This window comes from Solanum lycopersicum, chromosome 9, assembly GCF_036512215.1.
Source record: "Solanum lycopersicum chromosome 9, SLM_r2.1".
Lineage (NCBI taxonomy): Eukaryota > Viridiplantae > Streptophyta > Magnoliopsida > Solanales > Solanaceae > Solanum > Solanum lycopersicum.
The window spans coordinates 11651211-11667925 of record NC_090808.1 but is presented as its reverse complement, the minus strand read 5'-3'; the positions used below and the strand labels follow the sequence as shown (position 1 = coordinate 11667925).

Genomic DNA, 16715 nt, shown 5'->3' with positions numbered 1-16715 from the left:
ATAGAAACAATCCAGAAGGACTACATTTGAAATTCTATGAGTTGGGCCCTGCGTTATTAGCTCTTTGAACCTTTCCCATGATTCACTGATTTGTTTGCCCTCCAATTGCTTGAATGTTAGTATGCTATCTCGCTAACTCATTGCTTCTAATGGAGGAAACTTCATTAGCATGTGGGTGCTTACTGAATATATTTAACCCCTTCCTCCTTAAAGCACAAAACAACAAAGAAAAATTGTGAGTAAAGTAATTAAAGTTAAACCTAAGCAAGAGTAAAATCTATCTTAACTAAAAATTTTCACGTAACACCAATACCCAAAAACATTGCCATTTTAATTGGTAACGTCATCAAAGACACAACTTCCAATGCAAGTGTTGACAATCATACATAGTATAGTAATCCAACCAAGGGTTGGGATTGTTTCCCCAGGAAGTGGTTGTGATAATTTATAGGAAAGTAAAATTACATTCTAATTAGTCGTAACTAAAGACATTATCAAATAAAAAGATATTAAATTAGTTATGGGGATAACACAATCATTAAATCTAAATTGAGGGTTTGTCACGAGTCAGTAAAAAAAGCAAAATTAATAAAATGAACAAATTAAGAAAAGGGGATTCTTGGGATGTGATAGGATACAGAAAAATGAGATTATTGGGTACATGCTTTTGATAGAAAATTCATAGAGTAATTGGATCTATGATTTCAAGTCCACTCATTGATTTCGACAACGCCGAATCAATAGACTTTTTTCTCTTTGCGACTAATCTAAGAATTTAAGGGGATAACCTCTCTCTCTATAAACTTACCCCGTTTCGATACCCACTACCCGCATGAAGAGCATGGTCATCCTTAAACATCGCGAGCTATGTGTGTGAGAATGAGTCTAGGGTTAATTCTGTTGATCTTAAACTCATGTCGACCCACTTCAACCGACCATCAATTTAGTAATCTTAGTTTCTCGACCTATCTCTCTCTCTCGCAAGCCAGAAACACATATATGAGATTATATTTGCAACTACAACCTCATTAGATTCATCCATAACTACTAAAAAATCACAATTAAACTATTAATAAACTATTAACAAGCAACACCCAACAACTAATTTACACCATATTCACAAAACCACACCCTAAGAATTGGGGGTTTAGCTAAACATAAACAAGAGATAGTATTTATACCAAAATGAGCTTGAATTCAAGTCGGTATGAAGATTTAAGTTTTGTTAGAGGATACGAATGAAAAATCCAAGAGACCCAAGTACGAATCCTTGGATATAAAAAACATTGAATCTTCTAGTTCTTGTCCAAAAACCCTATCCAAATTAGAGCTCAAAAGCTTGACAAATTGTATAAAATTTAGCATTAAGGGATAATAATCCGATCCTTAGCTAAAACACTCAACAAGTATTTATAGTTTCAAAGATTAGTGTAGCGGTTTAGTCGGCGTAATTAGTCAGAATTGCCAATCAAATCAACGATTTTCCATTTTGTCACTTCATCACAATCTTGCGCATCATCCAAGCATCTTAATGTTTTGGATCACTGGGCGATAAGGCACTACTTCACGGAACTTCTTGGAAATGCGTCGTCTTCACCTTTTCACCGTTAATTTGATCCTTTCCTTTAGGGCTCAACACACTGGAACCAAGAGCGATATTCAGACCTATCGACGAGTCTCCAAGTGGACTCGACAATCCTCATGCATTCATTTCTTCATTCTTTTAAGAAATTTTGCTCCTTTTTTTCCAAGTAGTGTCCATGTTTTCCCTCAAACTCAAAATACATGAAACTCAAGGTTATTTATCAGTAATTGAGACAAAACAACCATTTAAGGACACTAGTTCTATCCAAATATAGCTCTAAGTGAGCTGAATCTATGGATACAACAAACCATTGATGGCCAACAAAACCCTTGGCCTAGATTACTACTCAACGATGAATTTAAGCATTAACAAAAATAAATCAAGAGGCAACTTTACTCAAATACCTTGGAATGTATTAAAAGAATACATTCAAGTAGACAATGTGGCAACTCAAGTCTGAATATCCACACAACAAAAATAACAAGATTGGAGATTTAATAACTAAATGTGTATGAAGTCTATAAAACTATGAGCGATGACGGGACAAGACCCCTGATCGTCTTAACTCGAATAAATAACTCTGAGTGCTTGACTCGATTAACGAGGGTGTAGATGCTGATCCTTGATACCTGTATCTACATGATTAAATTATGCAAGAAAAATGTAATTGATACATTAAATTTACAAGAATGTGATAGTAAAGATAAAAAGGACTTAATCTTGAACTGAATTCTGAAAAAAATACTTATCTTAGCTCAAGTCAACTCATGAATTGCAACACCCTAGAATTTTTTTTGAACTGAGACTCGAACCATCCTTTGTAGTTAATATATTTCTACAGGAACTAAAATTTTTCTAAGTGTTAAGGTCACTAGATGTAGCACCTTTATATCAAAGAAGAACTAGAGAGAGTTCATTTAAGTCATTCATAAGCTATTCTTTATTTTGGTAAACTTTAAATGACCATGACTCTTAGTACATGATGAGTTAGGTGTGATCTAACATAAAAATGAGAGGTATTTGACTCATCATTACGAATCCACCGAGCTAGCTAATTTTCAAATTTGGATAAGTGAGATATTCCCTTTTGAAGTTAATTGTCCAGTTACCAAAAGTTACCGAAAATAGTGAGGCGTATTTTTGGTTTTTGTTTTTAGTAAGATTTTAAGGGTCCTATTAGGTTAAGTTTTATAATCATAATATAGGCCTTGGGTTTTAGTTGAGAGTTCAAGAAGAGAGAAGAAGAGAAAAAGGAGGAAAGGATCAAGACATTCGTCAATGTTCTTGAGTTTTCTAGTAGATTTTGGCCATGGGTGTGATCCCAAAGAGGTGTATCAGCTTCCATAGTGTTGGATTTTTTCACTCACACTCCAATCATGTTAGTTTCATTATTAAATTTGTTAAATAAAGATGAAGGTTTCATGTTCTTGAACCGTACTCTTTAAATTTGCTTCGTTCTTGAGGTGAGATTGGATTGATGAGTACTTGAAGAAATCTTGTCAATTTTAGAGTTGTGTTTAATTGGATTCTTGTGTAAATGTATTGGGTATCTGCATCTAAAGATAAATTGAGAATATGAGTGGAATTTAGGTGAACTAGGGCTAGAAAACGATAAAGAAAAAGCCGGACAAGGAAAATGTAGCAGGCTTGCGTCGCAGACTTGTTCCTTCAGGGTGAATTTTTTTCTTTGCATCGCAGAGATAATAAAGACTCGACTGTTTCAAACTTTATTCCCACCAAACATTTTAGTTCATCTCCGCGTCGCATACTTGCTCCCCAAAACATTGTTTTTCAATTGTTTCTCATGATTAACTATCTAAACCACTTTTAATCATTACTACATCATTCCTTTCACAAATCATAACCTTGAATTTATAATTAAAAATCAAGGTTTAGCTAAAAGTTAAGTCTCGAGAGTTCTTTAAAACTTATTTTCTTAAAAAAGTCCATTTGTGTCTTTTTTAGGAGTCTATTACGAACTTGTAATAATTTGTTTCAAGACTTAAGTAAGTTAACATGAGATGGATGAGAATGTATTCATGAGTCAACTTTTTCATCACTATATACTTCATATCATTAACTATAACTCTTAAATTCATAATTCACATGATAGTTAAGAGTAGAGTTCAGGGAAGCGTTTTGAGTTCAATTGTGAATTCTTTGAGATCAATCATCAATTTTTAGTTTAGTTTTGAGTAGTAAGTATGAGAATGAGAATATTCATATACATGAGTTCCTTATTTTATTTCTACCCTTGAGTAGAGTGATTCATTCCCATAACTTTCGCACGAACTTCATCAGTCGAGTACCTTTGAGAGAATTAGTATCTTGAAGTTGTAAGTCTTGAGTATTCTGTTCCTAATCCCCTTCGAGATTATACTTCTAATCATGGAACTATTATTACTACTGAATTCCTTTGAGTTAAGTAGTTCATTCTCATGATTCCTCCTAAACGTTATGAGTTGAGTATTCTTGAAATGTGTAGTAAGTTCTTGAGTTCCAAGTATTGAGTTCTATCTATGATTATTAATAACCTTGCATTGATTTCTTCATGTCCATAATTAATCATGAACCTTGCTTTTATAAATATTTTACAAACATTTTAAATTTGTCTTCAGACTTAATTTTGAGCTTAGTAAAGAGTAAGAGTAATGTTAGATCTTTTGTTCAAAGACTATATCGGAACTAAATATTCCAAGATTTAAAATGTTTTAACATTTGAACAAGAAAAAAAACCAATTTCCAAGAGAAATTTAAAGCTAAGTTTTAAATAATTATCTTAAACCAAAGAAAAAGTTAAAATTATATGAGCTAACTATATTTTGGGAGTAGTATTGAACACAAGTATGGGGACACGAGTTCATAATAACTCAAATCTTTATAAATCATGTAACCATAATGGATATAAAAAATTACACTTTTTAGATGATTCCTTAGTGTTTTTTATCATAGACTAGTGGATCACTTAGTTAAGGACACATATATGACAACAAAGTACATGACAGTTCTGGCAGCGTTGGCAAGACGATGTATCATCACTAAGGCTCATAATGGTGGTTGTTGGTTAGAGGACCTTTGACATAGTATATTGTATTTTATATACCCATTGAGTATCATTGTATTTTTTAATACATTGAGTTGCTATATATAGTTTTACAACTTTGCATATGTATTGCATCCTTTACTATAGCTTTATTTTTTAGTATCATGAGTTGCATCACTCTAGTTGAATCTCTTGAGATTCGTATCTTATCCTTGAGTATTTTTGAGTTGAGTAAGTTTTAGTAGTTTTGAGTATTCTTTGAGTTGAGGAAGTTTTAGAAGAGGTAAGTATGTTTCCCTTTTTATCAAGTTCAAGATTATGTTTATGTTTTATAATTCCCCTTACAAGATCGTACATTTCACGTACTGAGCCATATGGCCTGCATCCTTTCATGATGTAAATACAGGCATTAGGGTCATCAATACGATCTTTGTTGATACCACATGGATTTAGAGTTAACTATGGTGAGCCTCCTTGATTCGAAAATATTTAACTTATTTTTTAGTTATAATAGTTGTTAGGAGGTTGTGGGCCTTGTCTAAACTTCCATATTTTTCATTTAGATTATTAGATAGACTATAGAGTTTCAAAAGTTTGTTCATTTATTTTACTTAATGCTTTCAAGACTTAAATAGACTATTTTATGGTGATTTAATTAATATATTTTTATCCATAGTTTTTCATTTAAATTAAAGCATTGTATTTGAGTTTCATGAATTTTTATTCAATTTTAAACTTTTTATGCTTGAGTTAGTTTACCACTTGTAGTCAGCCCGGATGACGGTTTGCTTAGGGACCAATAGTGGTTCTCTAGTGACGGCCACGTCTAGGTTTGAGGCACAGAACATGATTAACTTGGTATTAGAGCATAGGGTTCAAGTCTCCTAGGGTGTCTATGAGTTGTGTCAAAGTAGAATCTTCTTTATGGTTGTGAGGGACCCACTTCTATAAATGATGCGCTATTGACATTTAAGATAAGTTTCCCAACTTTCATACTCTATATCATGCAATAGATATATGTCATAGAGACTTATTCAAACTCATGATTTATCATAATCATTCAATACCCATCATACTAGAGGTGGTTGAAAAGAAAAGTCAGTTTCTTTTCGATGAATTTTGCTTAGAAAAACTCTTGGGGAAGTGATGAGACTTCAGAGGGGCTTTAGACAAGCCCATTACTGATCTAAGTGTTGAGTTTCAGAGAAATACACCCGTTTTTAGATGAATAATGCATTTGAGGTAAAAATAACTTGTAGTCTTTTCCCTAAGCGTTGTTTAAGATGATATCCTTATGAGGAAGCATGTTTAGAGCTTCAGTAATAAGTTCACCTAAAAAGGTAGCATTAGTTATGAGATCATGTGTAGTAGTAGTAGTATTAAAAGAGCCCAGAGTTAGAGGAAAGTATGCAGAGGTTTAGTAATCTATGTAAGGAAGATAGTGTTTTGGTAAGCTATATTATTGTATTCATACACCTTGTAAGTTATTAATGACGAGTTTTCCCTTATGGGTACACTAATAAGTGATGAGTTTTGAAGATTCCATCATAGTAGGTAGAACGTGTTTTAGCTAGAAAGGAGTTTGCGATGAAGTGTCATTGTGTAGGTAATGACGAAGTGAATGTATTGAATAAAAGTGCAAAGTATTCATAAAGTGATATATCTAAGATATGACTATGATTTATTTGAGAGGGTCATGATGTTTAGCATGTTATAGAACTGATAAAGTAATGAGGTATCTCATAGCAAGCGAGCAATCATATTGATATTCAGGTTTAGTAGTGAACATTAATCTTGAATTTGAGATGAGTGTCATGATCAAAGAATGACAATATGAGGATGATGATGTTTGACCTAGAAGATTTGACATTGAGTAGGTGAGGAATTGAGGTACAATAAATATGAGTGGTACAAGTAAGAGACCCTAATGTTTAGATAAGGGCAGTGAAGTGTGGCTAAGTCACAAGAGTAACAAGAGAATTAAGAGGTGTGCTGAGATGGTATGTTACTAAATGATGTTCCTATTAAGTTATAATTTATCATGTGTGCCTACAGAGAATAATTGAGTTGTCAATGTGGAAAACTAATACAACTTTAGACTTAAGGGGGAGATGATCAGATGAGAATAATGTCAAGTGTTAATAATTTCATGAAATTGATTAGTAGGAGTCCATCGAGTTGTTAGAGTACTAAGCTTGAAGGATGTTTTAAAGAGTAATAGCCTTTGGAGGATATTCCCTATAGAGAAGAATAAAATTCAAACCTAAGGTTTTAGGTTAAGTTTGAATATAGTAAGATTAATATAGAATGAGACCTTAGTTAGAATAAACCCATTCCATAACTAGTCCAGTGGTCATTAAAGGACGACAGATTCCAAGGGGGAGACATTGTAACACCCCATAAATGTTCTCAAGCTACGACTCGAACCATCCTTCGTATTGAGTAAGTTTTAACCAAGAAATTTAAAATTTTCCTAAGTTTTAAGGTCACTACAAGTAGCACCTTGAGTTCCAAATATAACTATAGAGAACTAATTGAAGTCATTTCTAAGGTCTTCTGTGTTTGGGGTCAACATCAAATGACCATAACTCTTAGTACACAATTAATTTGGTGTGACATGAGATGGAAAATGAAAGGTCTTTGAATTGTCTTTCTAACTCCACAAAATTTACTAAGTTTCATGTTTAGATGTGTGAGATCCGCCTTTTTGAAGTTAAGTCGTCCAGTTAGGGAAAGTTAACCAAAAAAAGTGAAGGGTTATTTGGTCTTTTGCTTACAAAATCAGATTTAATTTGTTTTTAGTATGGTTTCAATGTTCTTATGTATAGTTAAAATATACGCCTAGGGTTTTAGTTGAGAGTTCAGGAAGAGAAATGAACAGAAAAGAGGAGAAAAGAGGAAAGGATCAAGGCGTTCGTCGAAGTTCTTGAGTTTTCTAGTAGATTTTCTCCATAGGTTTGATACCTAAGAGGTATGTAAGCTTTTATAGAATAGGGTTTGTTTACCACATGAAGATCATGTAAATTTCAGCATTAAATATGTTCTAGAAAGATGAAGGTTTCACGTTCTTGAAATGTTTTCTGGAAATTGACGTTCGTTGTTGAGTTTACACGTGATTGCTAAGTTCTTTTAGAATTCATGTCAATTTTATAGTTCGATCTAATTAGATTCTTGTGCACATGTATTGGGTATATGCATCTACAAAAAAATTGAGAATAAGAATTAATTTAGATGAATTGGGGTTAGGAAACAAGGAAGAAAATGTCAGACAAGGAAGAAGTACTGGGTCCGCGTTGAGGACTTGTTGCTACATGGTGAAATATATTCTTCGTATCGCGGAGAGAAATAAAACTCCACTTTTTTTAAAAATTATTTTTAACAAACATTTTAATTCTTCTTTGCGTCACAGACTTGCTTCCCACATAGTGTTTTCAACCGTTTCTCATGATAAACTATCTAAAACACTTTTAATCATCGCTACATAATTCATACTACAAATCATAATCTTGAGTTCATCATTCAAATTCAAGGTAGAGCTAAGATTTAAGTCTTGAGATTTCTTTCCAATTTTTTTGAAGAAGTCCCTTTGAGTGATTTGAGGAGTCTTTGACAAACTTCTAATAACCAATTTCATGACTTAAGTAAGTGACCGCAAGAGTGAGGAGAATATATTCATGAGTGTACTTTTTCATCAAGATATCCTTCATATAATGAACCATAACTATTGAATTCAAACTTCACATTCAAGAGAGAGTTAATAGTAGTGTTCAAGGAAGCCTTTAAGTTCAATTGGGAATCCTTTGAGATCCACCATCAATTTTAGTTATATTCTGACTAAGTAAGTATGAGAATGAGAAGAGTCTTATACATGGGTTTGTTATTGATATTTTGACCCTTGAGTCTAGTTTTTCATTCCCATAATTCATACATGAACTTCATCAGTTTAGTATCTTTAAGAGGAGTAGTTTCTTCAAGTACTAAGTCTTGAGTATTGAGTTCCTAATCTCCTTTGAGATTATATTTCTAATCATGGGACTATTACATGTTACCCACGAAGTCCTTGAGTTGAGTAGTTCATGCTCATAATTCTGCATGAACCCTATGAGTTGAGAATTCTATAAATGAGTAGTATGTTTGAAGTTCTTTAGTTCCAAAGATTGAGTTCTATATAGGGTTATTGAAAACGTTGCATTGAGTCATTAATTTCTATCATTTGACATGAAACATATTTTAAAATTTCTTTTACAAAAATTTTAAATATTTTTAAGACTTAAGTTAAGTTGAGTAAAAGTACGAGTAAACTTCTTTTCATCAAATATTATACAGGAACTAAGTATTCCCGTGATTTAAAATATTTTCACATTTGAGCAAAAAAGGAAACACCGATTTCCAAGAGATATTTTAATCTATGTTTTGAGTAATTATCTCAAACAAAACAAAGATTTTTGTTTTAAAAACATATGATCTAAGTATATGTTGGGAGTGATAATGAGCACTGATATGGGAGGCGAGTTCATAATAACTCCATTCTCCATAAACCATGTAGCCATCATAGGTAGAAACTATCATACCTTTTAGGTGATTCCTTAGTACTTTTCAGCATAGGCTAGTGGATCCACTTAGTCAAGACGTCTTATATGACAACAAAGTATAGGATAGTTCTGGCAGCGTTAGCATGACACTGTATCGTCATGGGCATGACATTGTATCATCGCTTACACTCATAGTGGTGGTTTTCAGTTAGAGAAACTTCACATGGTTATAATTTATTTTATATGTGCATTGAGTATTATTGTATCTTTCAATAGTTCGAGTTTCTATATACAATTTTACAACTTTCATGAGTTGAGTATCTTTTTCTTTAGTAGTTCTCAGTTGAGTAAGTTTGAGTAATTTGTGTATTCCTTGAGCTGAGTAAGTCTTAGAAGAGGTAAGTATGTTTCCCTTTTTATCCCATTAAAGTTTATGTTTATACTTTGGAATTCCCCTTACATGCTTTTACATTTCACATATTGATGCATTGGTCTACATCCTTTTATGATGTAGATACCGACATTCAGGGTTATCAACAGGAGCTTCTTTGATATCAAATGGAGTTGAAGTTAGTTATGGTGATCCTCTTTGGTTCCAAAGGATTTCATTTCATATTTTAAGTTAAAGCAATGATTAGGAGGTCGTGGGTATTTTTTGGACATCTATCTTTCTCATTTAGATTCTTTATAGATAGGCCGTAAAGTTTCAGAAGTAGGTTCATTTATTTTATCAAGTGCTTTAAATACTTTAGTTAGGTATTTTATGGTGAGTTGAATAATTTATTTTTATTTAGTGTTTTTCATTTAAGTTAAAGTTTTGTATTTTATTTCATGATATTTTATTCACTTTTTAAGCTTTGAGTGATTGAGTTAGTGTTTCACTTGTAGTCAGAAAGGATGAGGGTTCGCTTCGCGACCAACAATGGTTCTCAACTGCCAGGCACGTCTAGGATCTAGGCTTAGGTGATGACATGAATACCAAACTCAATGCATAAATGAACAACCGTAAGGATGCATCTTTGATAAAGCATTTAAACTGTAGGTAGAAACTCAATGTATTGAACACTACAATCACAATTCAATGTATGTATGTATATATGTATGTATGTATGTGTGTATATATATAATAATAATATTATTATTATTAATAATAATAATAATAAGAATAATAATAATAATGATAATAATAATAAAGGAATATACATTCTTGGGAGTTTCCCTAACCAATAATCATCACTATGAGCTATGTAATGATACATCATCTCACCCACACTACCAAATCTTTCCTATAACATGCCGAGATATGGAACGCCTCAACTAAGTGGATCCACTAGTCTATGCTAAAAAGCATTAAGGAATCATCTAAAAAGAGTGACCCTTTCTATCCACAACTGCAACATGGTTTATGGAGACTTTGAGTTATTATGAACTCGTCTCCACATCTCTGCTCAATAGTACTCCCAAAATATACTCGACTCATATCGTTAAAAACATAAATCTTTGTTATGAGGTTATTACTCAAAAATTTTATCTCATAAAAGAGATAGAACTCAAAACTACTCATGAAACTCATTTGGAAATCGGTGTTTCCTCTAATCTTAAATGTGAAAGCATTTTCTCTTCAAGAATAAATAGTCCCCATACTTCATTTATAAAGAAATGAACTTGGATATACTCTTTCTCAAACTCAATGCTTCAGTATTTGAAACTAGTTTATAACAATTGTATAAGACTTCTGAAAGAGACTAAGAACTATCTTGACTTGATTCTTAGCTCTACCTTAAAATTTTATTTTTGGATTCAATGGTTATGATCTCATTTTATTGATAATCAATCAATGTTTGAACTTAACATAGAGTGTAGAAAACAACTAGAAAACATAGGTACAATTTGAGAGAACTCAAACGGAAAGAAGTGGGAAGGGGTAGAAGACCTGATGACCGTGGCATATTAAGTGGTGCAGGGCGCAAGAAGGGGTAGAAGACCTGATGACCCTGGCATATTAAGTGGCGCAGGGCGCAAGACCTTACCTTACAGAAACTTCCTTAGGGCGCACTGAGTGGCGCAGCGCCCCAGAGGCCAACACACAGAATCCTCCTAATGGTGCACTGAGTGGTGCGGTGTTCCTGCCCCTACGTAGAAAATCCCTCCATTTTCATGATCATTTATCAAACCTAAACCATCTATATTTGATTGGTTTCTTCCCCAAACACTAACTTTCAAATGCCCAATCAAAGTGTAAAAGAATCTACTAAAACAACCTTAAATATAATAAAATAATCTTAAGAGATCCTCAAAAACTCAAGATCCCAATAGAAACTTTAACAAAATTCATCAAGAACTCAATTACTCTACTTTCTTGAACGTAAATACGCTGAATTAAACATGATTGGCCTATGGGTGAATGAACCTAATTCTATGTGATCCAACATACATCTTAGGGATTAATCCTTGGTAAAATCCACAAGCGAATCTTAAGAACATGACGAACTTTGGCTCTTTCTCCTCTTTTCTCTTCTCTTGTCTTCTCTCAAAGCCCTAGCTTAATTTTGTGAAGCGTTAGCAGAACCAAATCAGTTCAGACCCAAATTAAATTACTAAAAATGAAATAATGTAATTTGGTAACGAATAAACCAAAATACCCTTTAAAAATCCGGGTGACTATCTTTATTTTGGAAGCTTGACTTCAAACGGGCATATATCCGTCATATGAACTCAATAATTTGCAAATGCGTTGGTGTTGAAAAGATAATTCAAAGACCTTTTATTTTATATCTTGTATCCCACCTAACACATCCTGTGTTATGAATTATGTACGTTTAAAGTTGACCCTAAACTCATACTTAACATAACTTGCTTAAATTTCCAAATTTAAGTATTTCAAAAAATAATTTCTTTCTAGTTATTGTTCTTCCAAATAGTGGGATGTTACACTTTGTTAATTTATTTGTGATACATCCCATTAGTATAAGTTTAGTTGTTGAGGAGATATTTGCATTTCCTAGCTCTAATGCTATGTGTTCTTCCATCAAAAGATTATGCTAATGTTTCCTCCTTCCCACCAAAAGGTAATGTCAATGTGTCTTCCACACACAAATACAGGCCCACTATGTCATCCTCCTCATAAAAAGGTAGGCCTGATATTTCATCATCTCAATAATTTGATGAAAATGAAAATAGGGATTTAAACCTAGATCATTCCCCTAGAATTGGAGAACCCCATATATTTGAATAACAGTCCCCTAGATTTGAAGAACATTCTGATTTGAATTCACTCTAGGAAGTTGATGAAAATATTGATGATTTGGATGAGGAATTTCTCCAAACTAGAAAATAAAACATTCCAGAACAAGTTAAAGAGAAAATTTATAGAGTAAATTTAGATGAGATATCATCTAAGCCTGTAGGTATAGATGGTTTCTAAGACATAGGACAAGAGGGGAAGAGTTGAAGGAAATTTGGGTGATGATGGCCTTTATTATAATAGCTGAGATCCTAGAAGTGACATCATTGAAGATGAAGGGGATACTATTGAGAATGAGAAAGTGGTAGATCAACCACCTAAGAATACAAGTACAAAAATTTACTTTGATCCAATTGTTACCAAATCTTTAGTTTCAATTGTATATCATTTTTTTTAAACATACTGAGTTCATCTATGAACAATTTCTCAAAACTAAAAGCACAACCATTTTATATTGTAATTGTTTTGGCTACTTCGAAATAGTGTGCGACTGCTATATTGGGTTCTTCGGGGTGCCTTCACCATAATTTGAATGTAGGGTTGGTTGTTTCAGTTCTGTAATAGCTTTTGACCTAGGTAGTGTTATCCTTAGTTCTTATGAGTATTCACCGAGCTTATGTGGGTTCATTTGGGTTATTACTCTCAAGTACGTCCGAGTTTACCTACATGGCTAGTTAAATTGTAGTTGGGTTATATCTATATGTGTTACTTAATCACTTTGTCCTTTCTAGACTCTTGACCTATATGTTTAGACTTTCCATTATTGCTTTGTTTACCTGATCTCTAGTCATTGTTTACTTCCTTGGTTTTCATGTTGTATATACTTTCCAAGATCATAGAGTCTATAATTACTACTGAGTACCCATTAATTTTTGGTACTCATTATACACTTCGAATTTGCTTTGTTGATGCAATTCTGATCGCTAGTTGAAATGGGTGAGTGGAGCCTTGGATCAATCTTAGGACATAGAGGGTAATATGATGGCATCCTATTTGGACTTATCTCCATCTCTATAAATTTTAGAATCATATTACCTATTTTGGGTAAGTCTTCATTTTCTGGTCTACTTTTGAGACTTGTAGTCTTTTAGTAGGTTGTATGATTATATCTCTTCTTTGTATATATTGATGTTATTTCTCTTTTCCGATGTGCCTCTTTTATATTCCTCTTATTTTCTCTGTGGTTGTTAATTCTACCCAATTGTCTATTACTTGTCATTCCAAAATATGGGTTGGCGTACCTACATGTGGGTTATGGTAGTTACATACAAAAGTCGTGGTGACCTCCCTTCAGCAGGAGTCTTTGTCAAGCTTCATCAATATATTACTTATTATGTTTTGATATCCTAGATAGTTTGATGTATTAGTATTGGATTCAATTTAGTAATCTCTTCTAATGGAGATACTAGATTTTTTGTTTACTTAAACTCAACTTATGTGTCTTTAATTTTTTAAAATTTGGGGTTTATTATGGTCTAGGTTATGGTGAAACAGTAACGACAAAAAAGACATAGGTTTAAGTTTCTGAAAGGTCAATCATATATATGTATGCACCTGTTCGGTGATGCAAAACACATAGAAAAGAGAATTTTTCTCTCAACCAATTTCTTGTTTTTCTTTCAGTTTAAGTGTATATATTCTATTATTTCTTTGTCCCTCATTTAAGTACAAAATTTATTAATTGGAAAAGGTTTAGCTTACATATCAAAGGTTTACGGTAGGAGCCATTTTGGCATTAGATATTTAATTGTGACAGTAACAAGCGTAATAAAATTCTTTCCAAGGACAATTATCTTTTGAAGGAAACGAAAATATTGGATCATAAAAAAGAAATTCCTTTACATAGAATAAGACACACAAAAATAGGGGAACGATACCATAAGTGAAATCTCACAAAATATGTATTGAAAAGTGAAATGATATGATTAAAGCTCCAAGTTTTATGAAAATATGTATTATTTTGTTAATATTAAGCGGCAATTATATAAATTCAGATATAACTAAATTGTAGAGTATTTATTTATTTATTTTGAAATGTATATCACTCATTATTTTTAACGTTAGGTGGTCCTCGGTAACTGATAAAAACTTAAGATATCATATCAAAAATATAGATGAGTAATTTCATCATGCATAGTTTGATCAACATATAAAATTTTATTTTAGACGTAAGGAAATTAATTTTATTTCATTAAAGGTTTTATGTGAATAGTCAAATAAAAGGAGGATCAAAATAGTAATTAGCTAATAATTCAAGATCTAAAATCATTATTTTCATTTTAAAAATAATTATTATTGATGAGAAACGCATCATAAAAACATCCCTCAGTTCATTAGCTACGAATCTGAACCTCCCAAATATAAGTCATACAAAAATTATCTATACTTTGTTAATCGAAGAATGATCGATATAGTTTAGGACTAAAATATAGATACAAAGAAAAAATAATTGATATCATTTAACTACCAAAAAAGAAAATAATTACATCAAATGTATTATTTATGAAAGGTTGAAATTAATATAGTTTGATTTCAGTAAATTAAATAAATGATAGATGGGGTTGAAATACATCATAAGATTATGCATACCTAGCCAAGAAGATTAATTATGCGTTAGAAGTTATACGAGGAAGATCAGTACTATGTCATTGATCTAGGGTATGTTTCTCCTAGTATATAACTTCTTAATCTTGAGAAAGCATATTTCTTAATTTTCTCAAGAAGTTGTTGAAGTTTGTCAACAATTTCTTCACCCTTACTGGGGTAGGATTTAGTAAACATTAAACAGTCATTGATCTCGTGTAGTGCTTCATCAATGTATTTTATGACATCATTGAACTGACCTTCATAGTATTTTCTTATATGCAAACTCAATAACCTTATTCACATAAACAAACAATTCATACGCACATTCCCAATAATCGTCCAAAAATAATGCATATGAGTTATATCTGGGGCAGATCGAATAGACTGTATAATATAAGCGAGGCTAAAGTATTATATGTGGAATGGTAAATGTGAATGATATTATGATAACATATATCAAAAGAGAATTGGTAGTTTTTATAAGACACACCATTTTGTACCTTTTCCCGATTGCTTTTCTTTTAGGTTTCTCTTTTTTATATTTAGTCGATAGTTTTGAATTTTATATGGTTTTGGTATTTCACAATTAATTGCATTAATTATGATGTTGTATTTATCTCAATTTTCTATTAAAGTAATTGGTTGAGTGGTTAAATAATACATGGTCATCTAACTAGAAAACATATTTTTTATTGTGACGAAAGAAATCTCCTCTTGGTTACAAAATATAGTAGTGATAATTAAAGAGATTTCCTCTCTAGTTTAGCTCTATTACAGTTGCATATCATGTAATTTTCTTTAATACATTTACTTGCCTTTTTTCGTAATAATTTTTTATTCATTTATTTAATAAATAGAATTTCGTAACCATATGATTCACAATCCAGATTTAGAACTAACAAAGAAAATTTGTTATCATGTTTGATTGAGCGCATTGAATCAAGCCGTTTTACTATAATTGCTACTATAATAAGTCATATCCTCCAAACAAGAGATTATGAGATTAAAGGTTTTACGAATGCCACGACTGGAATGTAGACCCTAGAAGAGACCAGCGTCGTTGACTTCTCAGAGGTCGTAAACAAGCCTACTTACGTCATTCTTACTTTACATAGGTTAATTTTACCGGAAAATTTGAAATTTTTTATTCTTTAAACATACTTTCTATACATTCTTAATATTTCGTAATCGTTTAACATCAACCATCAAACATATAAGAGATAAACAACTGAAAGAAATAATTCATTAAGTATAAATTGTATATCAGCCAAAATAGCACCAATACAAAGTCTGAACCAAAACAGGAAAGAAATGCTAGTGGAACATGCTCACTAGCTCAACTCAAAAACTATGCTAGAATTTAAAATAGTATCATCCTTGAAAGCATGAGTACCTACCAAACTCCGAATGAATGCTGACGTCCAAATAGCTGCAACAACGAACATGTAGCTCTAGCGCCCACCTGTGCCTGCACCTAAAAGTAGATGTTTGTATGGAATTAGTACACACTTGTACTAAGTATGGGTATATGCAAGCACACACGAAGGACATGCATGAGAAAGAATTGTTTTTTCCTAACGGCATGATTGTTGGAAGTCAAGTCAAAAGACTTGCCAAATTGAGATTGGGAAAGTTATGCCTTGAGAGTAACATGCATCATTATAATTATCGTATTGCACACAACACATAACATCTCCATATAGCACATATCATAGCACATAACAT

General features: G+C 32.3%; 1 protein-coding gene across 1 annotated transcript in view; it reads right to left on the bottom strand.

The window, feature by feature from the left end:
• The window catches only part of LOC109120050 (uncharacterized), a 76913-nt gene that overhangs the window by 462 nt on the left and 59736 nt on the right, over positions 1–16715 (bottom strand). The gene's annotated exons all lie outside the window — the stretch shown is intronic.